Below are 22,801 nucleotides of genomic sequence, written 5' to 3'. Positions count from 1 at the left end.
ACCCAGAGGAAACTCACGCAGACATGGGGAGGAAGTGCAAACGCCAGGCAGTCACTCGAGGCCGGAATTGAACCCGGGTCCCAGGTGAGGCAACAATGAGGCAGCAGCAGTACTAACCTCTGTGCCACTGCCCCTCTCCCCACCCCCGCCCCCAATCCCACTTCTCTATTAGAATCACAGAATCCCTACAGTGTAGAAGGGAGACTACTTTTTTTGTCAGATTACTTGTCTGCCTTCCAGTCTTGGAAGGTATAAGCAGCGGGAAGATGTGACCCATTGTCTTTGGCCTCCTCAAACAACCTCCTTAAGTATTGCCATCAACTCCTCCACATCCACTGTCTCATGCTGAACTGGACTTCAACCTTGGAGCCCTATTTGACCCTAGTGACGAAAGCTGCTGCATTGGGATCAAATGACGTTGCACTTGCAATTGGAAAGAGCAAGTGGAATGTGGTGGAGGTTGGACCAGTGGCAGACAGGGGACTCCCCGAGCTTCGGGCATTGTGTCACATTGTGTAAATTTGTATTGGCAGCAGCCCGCCCATGCAAGCAATTTCATAGAATTTACAGTGCAGAAGGAGGCCATTCGGCCGATCGAATCTACACCGGCTCTTGGAAAGAGCACCCCATCCAAGGTCAACACCTCCACCCTATCCCCATAGCCCAGCAACCCCACCCAACACTAAGGGCAATTTTAAACACTAAGGGCAATTTATCATGGCCAATCCACCTAACCTGCACATCTTTGGACTGTGGGAGGAAACCGGGAGCACCCGGAGGAAACCCACGCACACACGGGGAGGATGTGCAGACTCCACACAGACAGCGACCCAAGCCGGAATCGAACCTGGGACCCTGGAGCTGTGAAGCAATTGTGCTATCCACTATGCTACCGTGCTGCCCCAATAGCGCATGTACCAGTGCATGTACTTTAAGCTTGCACAACTGTTTCTGCTGGCAGTGGGTAGAACAGTGTCAGGAGCTACAGGGCAGGATTCTGTCAGCCAACGCCAAAATCGTGAACTGTGATCTGGCGGAGAATCGGTTTTGATGCTGAAATCGTGACGGGCGCCAGGTTCACGCCAAATTGCAATTCTCTGTTGCTTCGATAGCAGCGGCAATGCGTTCCACTCCGCATGCACATCATTAGCGGGCCTGACCCGGTTTTCTCCTTGTCTTCGCCATTCTCCATTCCACAGGGGGGAATTCCCGACAGTGAGGTTTACCTGTGCTTTCAATGATTGTGAAGCAGGTGCTGTGGCTGCTGAGGGAGAGAGAGGGGGTATGGGAAGTGTCCAACATCGCCATAGTGTGCTGACAGTTGTGCCGCTAGCCGGGGGCTTCTGCCAGGACAGTGGGGGGCTGTGGAAGAGTAGCGGGGGTAGGGGTGGGGGGGGGGGTTGGCCATGTGGTGGGCTGCGGGGTCAGGGTGGGTGGGTATGGAACACCATTGCCGCAGCCTGCAAGGCAGCCATGCAGCTGGGCACACCACTGACTATCTGCAGTGAACTTATGCCATGGGTCACACGGGTGTCCCCCTAGGCCACCCTCCTGGGTACCCTCTGGCCCCAACCGACCCATCTACGGGCTGGGTGTGCTCCAATGCAACCAATGAGATCTTGTTGACTGGGATGAACGCATGTGGGGAATGAAGTGTGTATATGCAGCATCAGCTAGTCAACCTCTTGGGTGTCAATCCCGCCCCGGTGAATCAGAGACCGTTTTTCATTGGAATCGGTCGTGTTCCTGTCGTAGAAGTCCTCTTGTAGTTTTCCTGTCGTAGAAGTCCACAAATCCTGCCCCGGCGTCAACATCAGGAACGGGGAGTCCGGCCAACAGGGTAATTGAAAAGCTAACTCGGTGTCTTATTCAACAGGAAGTCTTGTCACTTTGGTTGATGTATCTGCCGTGTTCCCTTTCTCGTACAATTATTATTCTTTGGAGTTATCACGTGTTGTATCGCATCAGAGTCTGGTACCTTCGTCATTGGGATCTGTACAGTGCAACCCGGGCAATTTGTCTTACTGACAGAAACTACAATACCAACGTTGAATACAGAGCGGTTGCACAGCTGATAATATGCTGGTCATGTTCAGAATGCACTCGTTCATAACGAAAGATGTGGGGGCTGTGTCCACTGGCACAATCTGGGCAGAATTGGCCAAACTAACACAAAAGATAGGGGAATTTTAAGCGCAAGTGAATTGTGCTTGAAATCACTTAAAATTTCATGTTCTCTGTAATCTTTCCCACTGGTTCAAGATTTAATTGGCTGGATCAGACCAGCTCACAAAACTGAGCACTCCGCAGGTCAGAATTTATTTTTCTAAATTTAAAGTACCCAATTCTTTTTTTCCAATTAAGGGAAAAAGGGGCAATTTGGCGTGGTCAATCCACCTACCCTGCACATGTTTGGGTTGTGTGGGGTGAGACCCACGCAGGCACGGGGAGAATGTGACCCACACGGCACGGATAGCGACCCGGAGTCAGGATCGAACGCGGGTCCTCGGCGCCGTGAGGCACCAGTGCTAACCATTGCACCATCATGCCGCCCTGCCATAGGTCAGAACTGAGGGATTCATTTGATTGTGCTGATTCGGGAAGGAATCTCCAAAATAACGCTCACCTTCTTTAGCATACTGTCAACAATAAGTGAATGCACTAATATTTTAAGTGATATCAATACATCTTAAATCTACGAACAAACTTATCGGGGTACACACAATGAAACAGTTAGATATAAATAGTTAGATGGTTCAGTATAGATTTAAAAAATTATTTTCTATGATTTTGATACGCTGATTTACTCTGAAGTGGAGGTGCTCTTATTAAAATCTCATTTCCAGTTGTATTAATAAAACTGGACCAGGTTATCACTCAGAACGGTTCGACTGGAAAGAGAAAAAAAGAAACAATTGCACTCTATTCGACTGGTTCACTGAAGATTTAACGTTTGTTTAATTAGGCAAATTAATTTCATTGTCAATGTAAACTGCAACGGAACCAACTCAATTTTGATCACATTTTGGTTCCAATTTTCCAGTTGAACCACCTGTTCCTTGTTTTTAATTCAATGGCATTATTAATTTTATTTTACCCTCCTTCTGTGTCCCTTTCAGGTCCACCCACCTTGCCTTCACCGAGACAACCACAAACGTCCTCATGACTGCTGCCACATTTAGCAGCCAGCAGGGGGAGCTTAAGTATAAGTCCCACAAGGTGGAAACAACCATTTTTTTACTCCCCTTCAGCTGAACAATGCTCCTTTCTAAATCTTGGGTGCTGCCCATAGATAGCTGCCAACTTTCCACCTGAAATCAAGGCAAGATCTGCAGTTCTTCAAGCCCTTAACTTTGCAGATCCCCAAAAGGATCTACATTGACAGATATAAATACAGCACAGAATTGTTACGACGCAGAAGGAGGCCCATCGTTTCTGCACTACTTCGAAACGAGCATATGTTTTTATAAATTTAGAGTACCCAATTAAGGGGCAATTCAGCGTGGCCAATCCACCTAGCTTGCACACCTTTTGGATCGTGGGGGCAAAACCCACGCAAACACGGGGAGAATGTGCAAACTCCACACGGACAGTGACCCAGAGCCGGGATCGAACCTGGGACCTCGGCGCCGTGAGGCTGCAGGGCTAACCCACTGCACCACAGTGCTGCCCAGCAAACGAACATATATACACAATATAAATTATATTATATATATTTATTGTATGTCGACACAGGATAGAGGCAAAAGCAGCATATTTTCTTAATCATACTGTGCACAAATGCCATTTTTATATCCTGTCTATAAAAGCATTGAAATTCGTGAGTCGTCATTACCTCTGTCTAGAAAGGTTGATAGAATCATATCAAGGGACAATGCTACTGAAAATACCATCAAGCAGTTTCTATAAATCAGTCTTATTTGACAGATTACTGGCAGTAGATATATTGTCCTACCTGCTAAGTTTGTCAGAAAAGTGAATAAATAAAAATGAATAAAACTCCTTCGCCCGTATGTCTACATTTTGTTGGGATTAACAACAAGGGACAACTTACTGGTGATCCCACTACCAGCTGCAGAGAACAGGTCCCTCATGCATTCCTCAGCCATACCTTCAAGTGGCCGACATTGATTGCAACACAAATTGTCCACACACCTCAATAGCCAGCCACAGATATTAAGCACTGACCCGCTTCATTTCCCACTTTATTAAATTGAGCTGTTTCAAAAAGAATCAATAAAGTCATTAAAATTCAATAGGTTTAATGTGAAAACGAAAGCTATATGTTGTTTTTTTAACTTTCCCCTCGCCCCAAGTCATGTTGCAACAGACTACAAGTCCCCGGTGCGATGCCCCTCCCTCCCCAGGGGCTCCCACCACCAATGTGAAATCCTGCAGGGATCTAAGAATCGACTTTTCTTTCAGGTTCCGCTGGTTCTGGGGCACTCATTATAGTGGCCGCTTAGTCACAACGAGCAGATGGTACATCTCCTTTAGCTGCACGTTCTAATGAGGGCACTGCCCATTCCCTGTAGCAGTTTAACCACTTCACATTGCACACAATCAATCAATCACTTCAAAACATATAATGAAGTCAATTCAAAAGAAAAATCACACACGTCCTGCTTCAACTTCTCTGGAAACAATTAGGAAGCTGAACACCAGTTCTTATATTGCACTGTCCAGAAGGTATTGTGTCCTAAATGTATGCAAACAACTTCAAATGTAACATGTGCTGCATCTTTCATTTCTTTCTAGGGGTTAAAACAATTGTAAGCCTCCTTGTACCTCACATAGGAATGTTAAAAGTCCATTCTGATTCGGATTACTCTCACATACCTCACCACCCCCAGCCCACTGACCAACCCCCAATAACCTCAAGCAACCCAAATTATTCCACGGGCAGCACAGCGTGCGTTGGCAACAAGAGATATTAACGACTCTACATTCTGCCAAGAATCACTGTTTATCCTGGCTTGCCTATCAGGTCAAAACGCCCAAGCAACTGGTCACCCACCTTTCTCCGCCGACTCTTCGCACTGTGTGAGAATAGCTGAGAGCTCACGCAGTGTCTGCGGGTTTACCCAACACTATCCTGGATCACATTACACAGGCCGGGAGCGGGGACCTGCAGTCAGTCAGGATAGGCTGAAGCTCCCAGCTGTTTCTCCCAGTCATGGAGAGAGAGAGAGAGCTAGGCGAAACTACCTTCAACCTTTTCGACCGAGGTTAACATAATACAAGGAGTGTACAGGCACAAGACAACCTTCTTTAACAATGGCTGTTATGAGTCGTTGGGAAGGAGGAGGATCTGCAGCAGCGTCTGATCCTTTTGTGAATGAAAAAAATCAGCAGACTAGCTTTCCGGAGGGGCAGAGGGTGACAACTTTGCTTGGAACGAGCCGCGTGTGTTTGTGGACTGCTCTGGGTCAGCTATTTCTCTACCCAACCTTCTCCCCCCGCCCCCGCTTTATGCAAGACTGTCTGAGTTTTCCAACAGGTCTATTTCAATTTTGTTCTACATGTCTGAATTCCACTAAATTAGTTTTGTCTGCGCGCACAAGCAGCAGATCAATTGCATCTGTTTGCACTCTGGGGCTGAATTAATAACATGAGATAAAATTAGACTGTAGGTACTGAATGCGTAAATTTGTCTCCATCAGTCTCTAATAAACCAGTTTATATTCAACACTCTTCGCACCCACCTGCGTTGCAGGATTTTCTCAAACAGACTGGTGTGAATTAAGTTTCAGCTTCAGAGGCCACACTGAAAGCAGTCTCCCTGATCTCCCCCCTCCCAGTTCCTAATCTGTGCACTGCCACTGATCAAATATTAAAATTAAGCAGTGGCACTTATTTTCCAGTTTTAACATGAGGCTTTGTGAAATACTAACTTCTAGTTTCCCCACTATCTCCCAATTTGCCTTGCAGATCACATTACAGTGGCTGCCAGAGGATCCTGCTCCATGTTTGAGTCTGGGAAGAGTGGGGCCGCGATCAATTAGATCTGAACTTGGACCGGGCGGCACAGTGGCACAGTGGTTAGCACAGTTGCTTCACAGCTCCAGGGTCCCAGCTTCGATTCCCGGCTCGGGTCATTGTCTGCGTGGAGTCTGCACGTTCTCCCCGTGTGTGCGTGGGGTTCCTCCCGGGGCTCGAGTTTCCTCCCACAGTCCAAAGATGTGCAGGTTAGGTGGATTAGCCATGCTAAACTGCCCTTAGTGTCCAAAAAGGTTGGGTGGGGTTACAGGGATAGTGTGGAGGTGTGGACTTGGGTAGGGTGTTCTTTCCAAAGGCTGGTACAGACTTGATGGGCTGATGGGCCTCCTTCAAACTAATGTGGCAGGGGGATGGGAACCAATGCAGGAAGTTGGAAGGTAGTAAAACAGGGACAGAAATAAAAGGCAGTAAGGGGGAAAGTGTAAGGCAGAGAAGCCATAGTCAAAAATCAAAAAGGGCAACAGTACAAGATACAGTGACTGAGGGGAGCTCAGTGAATAGGACCAGGAATACTAAAAGAAATAAAACGGGAAGTGAAAACATTAATGGTAAGCGACGCAGCAGGTTGTTACAGGAAGATATGGGTTCGACGACAAGGAAAATTAGGAGAAAGGTTAAGAGGAAATATAACTTAGGAGAGGTTACTGATCGAGGTGTTAAGATTAAGAACAGAGGTAAAAAAGCCAACATAAGTGTACTTTACCTGAATGCTCGTAGTATTCGGAATAAGGTAAATGAGTTGATGGCGCAAATCATCGTGAATGATTATGATTTAGTGGCCATTACTGAAACATGGTTAAAGGATGGTCACGACTGGGAGTTAAATATCCGAGGGTATCAAACTTTTCGGAAGGACAGAGTGGATGGTAAGGGAGGTGGTGTAGCTCTGTTATTTAAGGATGACATCCGGGCAACAGTAAGGGATGACATCGGTGCTATGGAGGATAAGGTTGAATCCATTTGGGTGGAAATCAGGAATAGTAAGGCGAAAAAGTCACTGATAGGAGTAATCTATAGGCCACCAAATAGTAACATTATGGTGGGGCAGGCAATAAACAAAGAAATAACAGATGCATGTAGAAATGGTACAGCAGTTATCATGGGGGATTTTAATCTACATGTTGATTGGTTTAACCAGGTCGGTCAAGGCAGCCTTGAGGAGGAGTTTATAGAATGTATCCGCGATAGTTTCCTCGAACAGTATGTAATGGAACCTACGAGGGAACAAGCGGTCCTAGATCTGGTCCTGTGTAATGAGACAGGATTGATTCAGGATCTCATAGTTAGGGATCCTCTCGGAAGGAGCGATCACAATATGGTGGAATTTAAAATACAGATGGAGGGTGAGAAGGTAAAATCAAGCACGAGTGTTTTGTGCTTAAACAAAGGAGATTACAATGGGATGAGAGAAGAACTAGCTAAGGTAGGCTGGGAGCAAAGACTTTATGGTGAAACAGTTGAGGAACAGTGGAGAACCTTCCAAGTGATTTTTCACAGTGCCCAGCAAAGGTTTATACCAACAAAAAGGAAGGACGGTAAAAAGAGGGAAAATCGACCGTGGATATCTAAGGAAATAAGGGAGAGTATCAAATTGAAGGAAAAAACATACAAAGTAGCAAAGATCAGTGGGAGACTAGAGGACTGGGAAATCTTTAGGGGGCAACAGAAAGCTACTAAAAAAGCTATAAAGAAGAGTAAGATAGCTTACGAGAGTAAACTTGCTCAGAATATAAAAACAGATAGTAAAAGTTTCTACAAATACATAAAACAAAAAGAGTGGCTAAGGTAAATATTGGTCCTTTAGAGGATGAGAAGGGAGATTTAATAATGGGAGATGAGGAAATGGCTGAGGAACTGAACAGGTTTTTTGGGTCGGTCTTCACAGTGGAAGACACAAATAACATGCCAGTGACTGATGGAAATGAGGCTATGACAGGTGAGGACCTTGAGAGGATTGATATCACCAAGGAGGTAGTGATGGGCAAGCTAATGGGGCTAAAGGTAGACAAGTCTCCTGGCCCTGATGGAATGCATCCCAGAGTGCTAAAAGAGATGGCTAGGGAAATTGCAAATGCACTAGTGATAATTTACCAAAATTCACTAGACTCTGGGGTGGTCCCGGCGGATTGGAAATTAGCAAACGTGACACCACTGTTTAAAAAAGGAGGTAGGCAGAAAGTGGGTAATTATAGGCCAGTGAGCTTAACTTCGGTAGTAGGGAAGATGCTGGAATCTGTCATCAAGGAAGAAATAGCGGGGCATCTGGATGGAAATTGTCCCATTGGACAGACGCAGCATGGGTTCATAAAGGGCAGGTCGTGCCTAACTAATTTAGTGGAATTGTTTGAGGACATTAACAGTGCGGTCGATAACGGGGAGCCAATGGATGTGGTATATCTGGATTTCCAGAAAGCCTTTGACAAGGTGCCACACAAAAGGTTGTTGCATAAGATAAAGATGCATGGCATTAAGGGGAAAGTAGTAGCATGGATCGAGGATTGGTTAATTAATAGAAAGCAAAGAGTGGGGATTAATGGGTGTTTCTCTGGTTGGCAATCAGTAGCTAGTGGTGTCCCTCAGGGATCAGTGTTGGGCCCACAACTGTTCACAATTTACATAGATGATTTGGAGTTGGGGACCAAGGGCAATGTGTCCAAATTTGCAGACGACACTAAGATAAGTGGTAAAGCAAAAAGTGCAGAGGATACTGGAAGTCTGCAGAGGGATTTGGATAGGCTAAGTGAATGGGCTAGGGTCTGGCAGATGGAATACAATGTTGACAAATGTGAGGTTATCCATTTTGGTAGGAATAACAGCAAAAGGGATTATTATTTAAATGATAAAATATTAAAACATGCTGCTGTGCAGAGAGACCTGGGTGTGCTAGTGCATGAGTCGCAGAAAGTTGGTTTTCAGGTGCAACAGGTGATTAAGAAGGCAAATGGAATTTTGTCCTTCATTGCTAGAGGGATGGAGTTTAAGACTAGGGAGGTTATGCTGCAATTGTATAAGGTGTTAGTGAGGCCACACCTGGAGTATTGTGTTCAGTTTTGGTCTCCTTACTTGAGAAAGGACGTACTGGCACTGGAGGGTGTGCAGAGGAGATTCACTAGGTTAATCCCAGAGCTGAAGGGGTTGGATTACGAGGAGAGGTTGAGTAGACTGGGACTGTACTCATTGGAATTTAGAAGGATGAGGGGGGATCTTATAGAAACATATAAGATTATGAAGGGAATAGATAGGATAGATGCGGGCAGGTTGTTTCCACTGGTGGGTAAAAGCAGAACTAGGGGGCATAGCCTCAAAATAAGGGGAAGTAGATTTAGGACTGAGTTTAGGAGGAACTTCTTCACCCAAAGGGTTGTGAATCTATGGAATTCCTTGCCCAGTGAAGCAGTAGAGGCTCCTTCATTAAATGTTTTTAAGATAAAGATAGATCGTTTTTTGAAGAATAAAGGGATTAAGGGTTATGGTGTTCGGGCCGGAAAGTGGAGCTGAGTCCACAAAAGATCAGCCATGATCTCATTGAATGGTGGAGCGGGCTCGAGGGGCCAGATGGCCTACTCCTGCTCCTAGTTCTTATGTTCTTATGTTCTGCACTGAAAATTCTATGATCTATGAGGCTATCCAGTTGGATGATCAGCCATAATCATAATGAATGGCGGAGAAGGCTCGAAGAACCAAATGGCCTCCTCCTTCACCTATTTTCTATGTGTACCTCAGGTTCTTTTGCAAATCATTTTAAATCTGTGCTCTCTGGTTACTGGTCCTTCAGCCATTGAAAAGATTTCCATACCAAAACCAGTTATAGTTTTGTACACCTCCATCAAGTTTCTGTTCTTCTGCTTAAAAGACCAGCCCCAGCTTCTCACACAACTGAACTCCCTCATCCCTGGTAGCCTCCTCATAAATATTTCATGCAACACCCCCGTAAGGCTTTGACAAGCTTCCAAAAGGCTGATGCCCGGAAATAGAAGCAATACTTCAGCTGAGGCTTAACCAGCGTTTTATAATGTTTTAACACAAGTTCCTCGCTCTTGTGCTGTGTTAACAAAGCCAAGAATCCCACCTGCTTTATAACAACCGTCTCTGGGGCTGGTTTAGCACACTGGGCTAAATCGCTGGCTTTTAAAGCAGACCAAGGCAGGCCAGCAGCATGGTTCGATTCCCGTACCAGCCTCCCTGAACAGGCACCGGAGTGTGGCGACTAGGGGCTTTTCACAGTAACTTCACTGAAGCCTACTTCATTTCATTTTTCTCACTTATCTGGCCACCTTCAAAGCTTTGTGTGCCTGCTCCTCCGGGTCTCTCTGCACTATTCAGTTCAGATTGGCTCTTCGCATTCTTCCTCCCAAGATGGATCACTTGATGCATCTTTGCTTTACATTTCAACTGGCAAGTGTCTGCCCATTTCATCAGTCTATCGACGGCCTTCAGAAGTTTGTTACCTCCTCTGAAGTCTCTCATTGAGAAGTTTCAGATCATCAAAGTCCAGGTCATTAATGTGTGTAAAGAGTAGTAATCCTAATACCAACCCATGGGGAACACTGCTGTATATTTCCTCCAGTCTGCTCTCTGCTCCTTACCCAATTAAACATTTTTTTTTTTCGAGTACCCAATTCTTTTTTTTCCAATTAAAGGGCAATTTGGCATGGCCAGTCCACCTACCCTGCACATCTTTGGGTTGTGGGGTGAGACCCACGCAGACATGGGGAGAATGTGCAAACTCCACACGGACAGTGTCCCGGAGCTGGGGTCAAACCATTCCTACCAGGCCCAATCAAATTTTAAACTGGACAAAAATGCCAACTTTCCACATACTTTTTTTCAGGAAAACTTTGAAGCTCATTGCTTTTGGAGCTCAGGAGCTAATTGTACGAAGCTCCATTGGTAAAGAGGAGGAGGCCTCACCAGACAGGACCATGTGGCATAGTTAAGATCACAACAACCGCAGGTCCATTTATATCTTTACCGTGAAACTCCCGTGCCCGTACATTCATACAAATGTAAAATAGATGGCATGGGAAAGTACTGTTGTCTTGGTTACACCATTAAAAAAAAAAATTTAGCATGCCCAATTTTATTTTTTCCAATTAAGGGGCAATTTAGCGTGGCCAATTCACCTACCCTGCACATCTGTGGGGTGTGGGGGTGAAACCCACGCAGACACGGGGAGAATGTGCAAATGCCACCTGGAGAGTGACCCTGGGCCGGGATTCAAACCCGGGTCCTCAGCACCGTATGCAGCAGTGCTAACCACTGTGCCACCACGCTGCCCTGTTACACCATTTTGTAATGCTGCCTTATCACCTCCTTTCCCAATTTTTTTGAACTCTGGCTGACAGTGGTTCAGCACAACTGAATAAAAGAAGGGCAGCACGGTGATTAGCATAGCTAAATTGGCTTTTCACTGGATATGTGCAACCGACGGAGGGCAGCTTTTGGGAAGAAGGAGATGATTTTAGTCAGGTAATTGCAGTAATCTAGGGCGTCATTCTCCGACCCCCCGCCGGGTCGGAGAATGGCCGTTGGCCGCCGTGAATCCCGCCCCCGCCGAAGTCTCCGCTCCCGGAGATTGGGCGGGGGCGGGAATCCGGCCGCGCCGGTTGGCGGGACCCCCCGCTGGATTCTCCGGCCCGGATGGGCCGAAGTCCCGCCCAGGAATTGCCTGTCCCGCCGGCGTAAATCAAACCTGGTATTTACCGGCGGGACCAGGCGGCGTGGGCAGGCTCCGGGGTCCTGGGGGGGGGGGCGCGGGGCGATCTGACCCCGGGGGGTGCCCCCACAGTGGCCTGGCCCGCGATCGGGGCCCACCGATCCGCAGGCGGGCCTGTGCCGTGGGGGCACTCTTTCCCTTCCGCCTCCGCTACGGCCTCCACCATGGCGGAGGCGGAAGAGACTCTCCCCACTGCGCATGCGCGGGAAACTGACAGCGGCCGCTGACGCTCCCGCGCATGCGCTGGGAAACTGACAGCGGCCGCTGACGCTCCCGCGCATGCGCCGCATTTCCGCGCCAGCTGGCGGGGAAACAAACGCCATTTCCGCCAGCTGGCGGGGCGGAAATCCCTCCGGCGTCGGCCTAGCCCCTCAATGTTGGGGCTAGGCCGCCAAAGACGCGGAGCCTTCCGCACCTTTGGGCCGGCGCGATGCCCGTCTGATTGGCGCCGGCTTTGGCGCCAGTCGGCGGACATCCCGCCGTTGGGGGAGAATTTCGCCCCTAGTCTTTCTTTCTATGAGGTCAAAGTGCCAGGATACATGGAAACCAGCACCTTGTTCCAATGCAAAAAGTGCATATGGAGGACACCATTGCTAAACTGATGAAACTCTAAGTGCAAGCAAAGAAAAATGCTTCAAGCTTCTACACCTTTACATTGCTCAATTGTTAATAGGTAGTGATCACATTTTGCTGCATGTAAGCACTGGATGAAGTTCCAGTCAATCAACAATGACCATTTAGGTACACAATGTGAGCATTGCTGGTAAAGCCACCACTTACTTTTGCCCTTTTTTACATACATAGATACATAGAAGATAGGAGCAAGAGACCTTTTGGCCCTTCGAGCATGCTCCTCCATTTATCACGATAATGGCTGATCATCCAACTCAATAGTATAATCCTGCATTCTCCCCATAGTCTTTGATCCCATTCTCCCCAAGTGCTATATCTAACCGCCTCTTGAATATATTCAATGTTTTGGCATCAACTACTTCCTGTGGTAATGAATTCCACAGGCTCACCACTCTTTGGGTGAAGAAATGTCTCCTCATTTCTGTCCAAAATGGTTTCCCCTGAATCCTCAGACTGTGATCCCTGGTTCTGGACATACTCATCATTAGGAACATCTTCCCTGCATCTACCTTGTCTGGTCTTGTTAGAATTTTATAAGTCTCTATGAGATCACCCTCCTTCTTCTGAACTCCAGCGAGAAGAATCCTAACCTAGTCAATCTCTCCTCATGTGACAGTCCCGTCATCCCTGGAATCAGTCTGGTAAACCTTCGCTGCGCTCCCTCGAGAGCAAGAACATCCTTCCTCAGAAAAGGAGACCAAAACTGCACACAATATTCTAGATGTGGCCTCACCAAGACACTGTATAATTGCAGCAACACATCCCTGCTTCTGTACTCAAAGCCTCTTGCAATGAAGGCCAACATACCATTAGCCTTCTTTACCGCCTGCTAAACCTGCATGCTTACCTTCAGCGAATGGTGCACCACAACACCCAGGTCCCGCTGCACACTCCCCTCTCCCAATTTACAACCATTCAGGTAGTAATCTATCTTCCTGTTTTTGCTTCCAAAGTGAATAACCTCACACTTATCTGCATCTGCTATTGATTTGCCCACTCACCCAACCTGTCCAGATCATGCTGTAGGATCCCTGCATCCTCGACACAGTTCACCCTCCCACCCAACTTGTTATCATCTGCAAACTTTGTGATGTCACATTTTGCTCCCTCATCCAAATCATTAATATATATTGTGAATAGCTGGGTCCCATCACCGATCCCTGTGGCACCCCACAAGTTACTGCCTGCCAATTTGAAAAGGACCCATTAATTCCTACACTTTGTTTCCTCTCTGCCATCCAGTTTTCTAACCATCTCAATACACTTTCCCCAAACCTATGCGCTTTAATTTTGCACAATAATCTCTCATGCGGGACTTTGTCAAAAGCCTTCCAAAAGTCCAAATATACCACATCGACTGGCTCCCCCTTGTCAACTGTACTGGTTACATCTTCAAAAATGTCCAACAGATTTGCCGAGCATGATTCCCCTTCATAAATCCATGCTGACTCTGACTGAATTTTCCCCACTACCAATGTTAGGCTTACTGGTCTATAAGAACAACAAGCACATAACATAGAACATACAGTGCAGAAGGAGGCCTTTCGGCCCATCAAGTCTGCACCGACCCACTTAAGCCCTCACTTCCCCCCTATCCCCGTAACCCAATACCCCTCCTAACCTTTTTGGCCACTAAGGGCAATTTATCATGGCCAATCCACCTAACCTGCACGTCTTTGGACTGTGGGAGGAAACAGGAGCACCCGGAGGAAACCCACGCAGACACGCAGTCTCTGCTTTCTCTCTACCTCCCTTTTTAAATAATGGAGTGACATGAGCTACCCTCCAATCTGCAGGGACTATTCCAGAATCTATATAACCCCGTAAGATGACCACCAATGCTTCCATTATTTCCAGAGCCACCTCCTTAAGCACTCTGGGATGCAGATTCTCAGGTCCTGGGGATTTATCCACCTTCAATCCCATCAATTTTCCCAGCACCATTTCTCTAATAATGTCGATCTCCCTCAGTTCTTCCCTCTCACTAAACCTTTCATTCTCCAACATTTCTGGTGTCTGATTTGTGTCCTCTTTTGTGAAGACAGAACCAAAGTATATATTCAATTGCTCAGCCATTTCTTTGTCCCTCATTATGAACTTATACTGCCTGATCAAAAGCATAGGCCCATGGATTAATTATTGAGCAACATAACCACTATGTTACCCCATTCAATGGTTTGAAGCATTAGTATAATACAGCTGTCATTTTGATAAGGGACCCTGAGTGACTTGCCAAACAGAAGACAGTTAAGAGTCAACCACATAATAATCATAATAATCTTTACTGGTGTCACAAGTTCGGCTTACATTAACACTGCAATGAAGTTACCGTGAAAATCCCCTAGTCACCACACTCCAGTGTTTGTTCGGGTAGACTGAGGGAGAATTCAGAATGTCCAATTCACCTAACAAGCAAGTCTTTCGGGACTAGTGGGAGGAAACCAGAGCACCCGGAGGAAATCCATGCAGACACAGGGAGAACATGCAGACTCCGCACAGACGGTGACCCAAACCGGGAATCAAACCCAAGTCCCTGGCGCTGTGAAGTAACAGTACTAACCACTGTGCTACCGTACCACATTGCTGTGGGTCACACATAGGCCACGCCAGGTAAGGATGGCAAATTGCCTTTCCTAAAGGACATTTCTGAACTAGATATTTTAAAATTACAATTCAGTAGTTACATGCTCACCAGGACAGATACTAGCTTTTTATTCCAGAACTATTAAATTAACTAATTTAAATTTCCTAGTGACTTTGGCAGGATTTGGACTTATACCGCCTGATCAATAGCCTAGGCCCATGGATTAATTATTGAGCAACATGACCACTATGTTACCCCATTCAATGGTTTGGAGCATTAGTATAACACAGCTGTCATTTTGCCCCCACTACTATTGGTAGTATTTTACAAGGGCCAAGTATATTACATTAACGCCTGTTTCTCTCTGCTGCCATAATTTATCAAGACGACAGATCAATTTTCTGCTTTTGGCTGTAGAATTTACTCGTGCTCCTTAGCTACAGAGAAACTGTTCTATAATCACTGGGAATTGTGGATTATGTTTCACTCTTTGCAGGATATGCCCCTACACGAGGATAAAACTGGCTTGCTGGCTGAAGAAGCTGGTTATTTAAAAAAAAAAACAGCTCAGAGGAGAAGAAAGAACTGAGAGAGCAAACGTGAAACCACTGGAATTATTTAAGAAACAGTGAGATGTCACTTCAGGTCATTCTGGATGGATGAACTAAAATGGGCCAGATCATCTTTCTCATCCATATTCACCTGGTGACACAAAACAATGACCTTAAGAGTTAGACGTCACCAAATACAAAGGGGCAACCTTGGATTTCAGTAGAGCTGCTGATTGCTTACAGATTTATACAGTTTGTTAATTCGGCAGCAGTTAGAATATGGTGTCCAGTTACAGATCCCTACTGGTGGAAAGATATAAACATGCAGAAGATACCCAGGAGAAGAGTTTTTAGGTATGAGCAGAGAATAGAGAAATTGGCTTTCTTTTCTTCAGATCAAAAAACTTAATCTGATAAAGGCATTGAAAATTACCAGAGCGCCTGATGCTGTGAATGAGAAAACATGTTTCCCACTGGTTGGTGAATTGGTAACCAGGAGCCATGAATTAAACACCATCACAAGAGGCCAAAGGGACTAGTTAGAAGAGTTCTTTCAATACAAAGGATTACAGCGATGTGAGACATTCCACCAGAAATAATGGTGGAACCCGTAGTTGATTTTTGAGAGGAAAGCGGTTAAATATTTGTGAAAAAAATCGGAATAAAGGAAGATAAGAGGACGAAGTTGACAGGTTGCTCAAAGAGCTGGCAAAGGCTTGGTGGACCAAATGGTTTCTTGTGTTGTGGAATTTTGTGATTCTATGAACCTACATTGCCATTCAAATCCATTTGCCATAATTAAACACAGGTTGTCTCAGTTGCTAGTATTTCTACCTGAGCAAAAAAGGTTATGGGTTCAGACCTGAATCAACACCTTGAGGCCACAATCTAACGTACATATCTGAACAATGCTGCCTTTCTGGAAGTGTCATATTTCAGATGTAAATTTAATCATGCCTTATTCCAGGTGGATGGATGTCAAGGCACTGTTAAAGAAGAGCATCCTAAACACCGTTACAACAAAATAATCCAAATAACTTGATCCATTGGTCTATTGTTATTTGTGGAGTCTTCTGTAAGAAGTGGCTGCCTGGACATTCGGAGCACTTCACAGTAACTCATTGCATACAGAGAGTGTTTGGCTGGCTCTGAGAGACGCAGAGGTGGAGCTGTATAAACTGAAATGTTTTAATGCTGTACATTGCAAGGTGATGCCGTGGGATTGCTTGCTTTCATGTTTCCCTTTGTGAACCAGGCTGAGGAGTTAACCAGACAAAGGAATGACCTTGCATGACTCAAAATCCTAACTGAAGCTGTCTGCCTTTCTACCTCTCGCACCCCCCTCCCCCCCACTCCAACCCACTGCAGCACCCGCCCATCACTCCTTCTCTGCCGAGCTCTCAGACTAAGGTCGGTGCAATTTAATTAGACATTGACTAGAATTGGACAAGGTGGTCACACATGAAAGTCTCCTAAGAACATGAACAATAGCATTATTCAGCAAAATTCCCTTCTTCCTTGCTGCTCTGCTCATGAACAACCTGGATGATTGTCATCTATGTGCACGGCCATCAAGCACATTTTTCTTCCAAGGCTGCGATTTGATCATCATCAAACCTGCAGCCATCCTGAATAATAAGGATTTTCTTTAAAATAAAAGGGCTTGCAGAAATAAAGTCCCAATTGAAGTTAATAAGAGGTACTGCTGTTTTATGACTGTGGGTTGACAAAGGTCTGACAGTGGGGAGCCAGGACCCAATAGAGAGCCTATTAACAGCACATACATGAGCAGGTGCACTTGGAATTTCTACACTCACCCAAAGCCACAGAGAAGCAACATGAAATTTTTTTTTTTTAAAAACAGGTAAAAAGCAGCATGTGAACAACCCTATTCATTTTATTACTCTCACGATAGATTGCAGCTAATGGTAAATGCTCTTTCTACACTAGGGTACGCGTAGAAAAACATCCAACACAACGGAGAGACCAACTTAAAACCTGCCGCTGGAACAGACAGCTCTGGGTTTGCCTGAGACCATTTGACTAACATTCAGTGCAAACACGTTAAGGGGATGCGGCCCTCCCCAAACCAGCCCTGAGGTCAGAAAGGGGCCTCACGGGCAGCACGGTGGCGCAGTGGGTTAGCCCTGCTGCCTCACCGCGCTGAGGTCCCAAGTTCGATCCCGGCTCTGGGTCACTGTCCGCGTGGAGTTTGCACATTCTCCCCGTGTTTGCGTGGGTTTCACCTCCACAACCCAAAGATGTGTAGGGTAGGCGGATTGGCCATGCTAAATTGCCCCTTAATTGGAAAAAACGAATTGGGTACTCTAAATTTCTTAAAAGAAAGGGGCCTCCCACATTCCACAAGAGCCTCAGGTTTAGTCAACAAATGACTTTCATCTTAAACAATATAATTTCTGGAAAGAAGCACATTGGACTGGAGACTGTTGTGCATTAACTTGGAGTTTACACGTTCTCCCCTTGTCCGTGGGGTTTCACCCCCACAACCCAAAGATGTGCAGGGTAGGTGGATTGGCCACACTAAATTGCCCCTTAATTGGAAAAATTAATTGGGTACTCTAAATTTATTTTTAAAAAAGAAGTGTGCATAACAGGGGGGGTCTCAGTCATTCCAGACTGTGCTTTTCCTCAGGTCACTTCACTACGAAATTTCAATTTGTATTCGGTATTGGTTAAGTACGATTTTTCATGAAAAGGTTGCAAACTTCGTGATATGTCTAGCTCCATTCACTTGTTCCTCATTTTGATTGCAAACAGCTGATATTGTGGGAACAATTATGTCCGTGGACTTCGACCGCCAATTTCCCGCCATAACTATTATAAGGCCCGGAAAGGATTCCACACCGAGTCAAATAGGCGGAGTCAAAGGATAAAGCTTTAATGCATCAGAAGAAGAGTATGGAGCAGTTACTATACTACAGGGGCTAGCTCACAGTTCATGTCCCTCCAGTTTTGTACAGGATGTAGAAGGGGGTGCCCCACCCCTCAGTGGGGGAGTATGTATTCCCCATTGGGAATATCAATTCCCCACTCTCATATGTGTCCCATGACCTGCCTACGGTTTCATTAGGTTATGAAAATAACTTTGGTGGAAGATCAAGGGAATATAGGAACATAGGAGCAGAAGTAGGCAATTAAGCTCTTCAAGCCTGCTGCGCCGTCCAATCAGATCATGGCTGATCTCTTCCTGGTCTCAAATCCAACTCCCTACCTGTCCCCATATCCCTTTGACCCATTTTTAAAAATCAGAATATATCTATCTCCTTCTTGAACCATTTAATGATTCAGACTCCAACGCACTATAGGGCAGTAAGTTCAACAGATTCACCACCCTCTGTGAGAACCGGGAATCAAACCCAAGTCCCTGGCGCTGTGAAGTAACAGTACTAACCACTGTGCTACCGTACCACATTGCTGTGGGTCACACATAGGCCACGCCAGGTAAGGATGGCAAATTGCCTTTCCTAAAGGACATTTCTGAACTAGATATTTTAAAATTACAATTCAGTAGTTACATGCTCACCAGGACAGATACTAGCTTTTTATTCCAGAACTATTAAATTAACTAATTTAAATTTCCTAGTGACTTTGGCAGGATTTGGACTTATACCGCCTGATCAATAGCCTAGGCCCATGGATTAATTATTGAGCAACATGACCACTATGTTACCCCATTCAATGGTTTGGAGCATTAGTATAACACAGCTGTCATTTTGCCCCCACTACTATTGGTAGTATTTTACAAGGGCCAAGTATATTACATTAACGCCTGTTTCTCTCTGCTGCCATAATTTATCAAGACGACAGATCAATTTTCTGCTTTTGGCTGTAGAATTTACTCGTGCTCCTTAGCTACAGAGAAACTGTTCTATAATCACTGGGAATTGTGGATTATGTTTCACTCTTTGCAGGATATGCCCCTACACGAGGATAAAACTGGCTTGCTGGCTGAAGAAGCTGGTTATTTAAAAAAAAAAACAGCTCAGAGGAGAAGAAAGAACTGAGAGAGCAAACGTGAAACCACTGGAATTATTTAAGAAACAGTGAGATGTCACTTCAGGTCATTCTGGATGGATGAACTAAAATGGGCCAGATCATCTTTCTCATCCATATTCACCTGGTGACACAAAACAATGACCTTAAGAGTTAGACGTCACCAAATACAAAGGGGCAACCTTGGATTTCAGTAGAGCTGCTGATTGCTTACAGATTTATACAGTTTGTTAATTCGGCAGCAGTTAGAATATGGTGTCCAGTTACAGATCCCTACTGGTGGAAAGATATAAACATGCAGAAGATACCCAGGAGAAGAGTTTTTAGGTATGAGCAGAGAATAGAGAAATTGGCTTTCTTTTCTTCAGATCAAAAAACTTAATCTGATAAAGGCATTGAAAATTACCAGAGCGCCTGATGCTGTGAATGAGAAAACATGTTTCCCACTGGTTGGTGAATTGGTAACCAGGAGCCATGAATTAAACACCATCACAAGAGGCCAAAGGGACTAGTTAGAAGAGTTCTTTCAATACAAAGGATTACAGCGATGTGAGACATTCCACCAGAAATAATGGTGGAACCCGTAGTTGATTTTTGAGAGGAAAGCGGTTAAATATTTGTGAAAAAAATCGGAATAAAGGAAGATAAGAGGACGAAGTTGACAGGTTGCTCAAAGAGCTGGCAAAGGCTTGGTGGACCAAATGGTTTCTTGTGTTGTGGAATTTTGTGATTCTATGAACCTACATTGCCATTCAAATCCATTTGCCATAATTAAACACAGGTTGTCTCAGTTGCTAGTATTTCTACCTGAGCAAAAAAGGTTATGGGTTCAGACCTGAATCAACACCTTGAGGCCACAATCTAACGTACATATCTGAACAATGCTGCCTTTCTGGAAGTGTCATATTTCAGATGTAAATTTAATCATGCCTTATTCCAGGTGGATGGATGTCAAGGCACTGTTAAAGAAGAGCATCCTAAACACCGTTACAACAAAATAATCCAAATAACTTGATCCATTGGTCTATTGTTATTTGTGGAGTCTTCTGTAAGAAGTGGCTGCCTGGACATTCGGAGCACTTCACAGTAACTCATTGCATACAGAGAGTGTTTGGCTGGCTCTGAGAGACGCAGAGGTGGAGCTGTATAAACTGAAATGTTTTAATGCTGTACATTGCAAGGTGATGCCGTGGGATTGCTTGCTTTCATGTTTCCCTTTGTGAACCAGGCTGAGGAGTTAACCAGACAAAGGAATGACCTTGCATGACTCAAAATCCTAACTGAAGCTGTCTGCCTTTCTACCTCTCGCACCCCCCTCCCCCCCACTCCAACCCACTGCAGCACCCGCCCATCACTCCTTCTCTGCCGAGCTCTCAGACTAAGGTCGGTGCAATTTAATTAGACATTGACTAGAATTGGACAAGGTGGTCACACATGAAAGTCTCCTAAGAACATGAACAATAGCATTATTCAGCAAAATTCCCTTCTTCCTTGCTGCTCTGCTCATGAACAACCTGGATGATTGTCATCTATGTGCACGGCCATCAAGCACATTTTTCTTCCAAGGCTGCGATTTGATCATCATCAAACCTGCAGCCATCCTGAATAATAAGGATTTTCTTTAAAATAAAAGGGCTTGCAGAAATAAAGTCCCAATTGAAGTTAATAAGAGGTACTGCTGTTTTATGACTGTGGGTTGACAAAGGTCTGACAGTGGGGAGCCAGGACCCAATAGAGAGCCTATTAACAGCACATACATGAGCAGGTGCACTTGGAATTTCTACACTCACCCAAAGCCACAGAGAAGCAACATGAAATTTTTTTTTTTTAAAAACAGGTAAAAAGCAGCATGTGAACAACCCTATTCATTTTATTACTCTCACGATAGATTGCAGCTAATGGTAAATGCTCTTTCTACACTAGGGTACGCGTAGAAAAACATCCAACACAACGGAGAGACCAACTTAAAACCTGCCGCTGGAACAGACAGCTCTGGGTTTGCCTGAGACCATTTGACTAACATTCAGTGCAAACACGTTAAGGGGATGCGGCCCTCCCCAAACCAGCCCTGAGGTCAGAAAGGGGCCTCACGGGCAGCACGGTGGCGCAGTGGGTTAGCCCTGCTGCCTCACCGCGCTGAGGTCCCAAGTTCGATCCCGGCTCTGGGTCACTGTCCGCGTGGAGTTTGCACATTCTCCCCGTGTTTGCGTGGGTTTCACCTCCACAACCCAAAGATGTGTAGGGTAGGCGGATTGGCCATGCTAAATTGCCCCTTAATTGGAAAAAACGAATTGGGTACTCTAAATTTCTTAAAAGAAAGGGGCCTCCCACATTCCACAAGAGCCTCAGGTTTAGTCAACAAATGACTTTCATCTTAAACAATATAATTTCTGGAAAGAAGCACATTGGACTGGAGACTGTTGTGCATTAACTTGGAGTTTACACGTTCTCCCCTTGTCCGTGGGGTTTCACCCCCACAACCCAAAGATGTGCAGGGTAGGTGGATTGGCCACACTAAATTGCCCCTTAATTGGAAAAATTAATTGGGTACTCTAAATTTATTTTTAAAAAAGAAGTGTGCATAACAGGGGGGGTCTCAGTCATTCCAGACTGTGCTTTTCCTCAGGTCACTTCACTACGAAATTTCAATTTGTATTCGGTATTGGTTAAGTACGATTTTTCATGAAAAGGTTGCAAACTTCGTGATATGTCTAGCTCCATTCACTTGTTCCTCATTTTGATTGCAAACAGCTGATATTGTGGGAACAATTATGTCCGTGGACTTCGACCGCCAATTTCCCGCCATAACTATTATAAGGCCCGGAAAGGATTCCACACCGAGTCAAATAGGCGGAGTCAAAGGATAAAGCTTTAATGCATCAGAAGAAGAGTATGGAGCAGTTACTATACTACAGGGGCTAGCTCACAGTTCATGTCCCTCCAGTTTTGTACAGGATGTAGAAGGGGGTGCCCCACCCCTCAGTGGGGGAGTATGTATTCCCCATTGGGAATATCAATTCCCCACTCTCATATGTGTCCCATGACCTGCCTACGGTTTCATTAGGTTATGAAAATAACTTTGGTGGAAGATCAAGGGAATATAGGAACATAGGAGCAGAAGTAGGCAATTAAGCTCTTCAAGCCTGCTGCGCCGTCCAATCAGATCATGGCTGATCTCTTCCTGGTCTCAAATCCAACTCCCTACCTGTCCCCATATCCCTTTGACCCATTTTTAAAAATCAGAATATATCTATCTCCTTCTTGAACCATTTAATGATTCAGACTCCAACGCACTATAGGGCA

General features: G+C 45.4%; 1 protein-coding gene across 26 annotated transcripts in view; it reads right to left on the bottom strand.

Annotated features, from left to right (window-relative positions):
- Positions 1-22,801, bottom strand: part of LOC140429166 (teneurin-3) — a 3,593,949-nt gene that overhangs the window by 543,133 nt on the left and 3,028,015 nt on the right. The window contains exon 1 of one of the 26 annotated variants that reach the window (XM_072515833.1): positions 5,018-5,282. The exons of the other annotated variants lie outside the window; for them this stretch is intronic. The gene's annotated coding sequence lies outside the window, so the exon portion shown is untranslated. Of the gene's footprint in view, positions 1-5,017; positions 5,283-22,801 lie in introns of those variants that run through there. 26 annotated transcript variants of the gene reach the window in all.

This window comes from Scyliorhinus torazame, chromosome 9 (assembly GCF_047496885.1).
Source record: "Scyliorhinus torazame isolate Kashiwa2021f chromosome 9, sScyTor2.1, whole genome shotgun sequence".
Lineage (NCBI taxonomy): Eukaryota > Metazoa > Chordata > Chondrichthyes > Carcharhiniformes > Scyliorhinidae > Scyliorhinus > Scyliorhinus torazame.
This window is presented reverse-complemented; position numbering and strand designations above follow the sequence as displayed.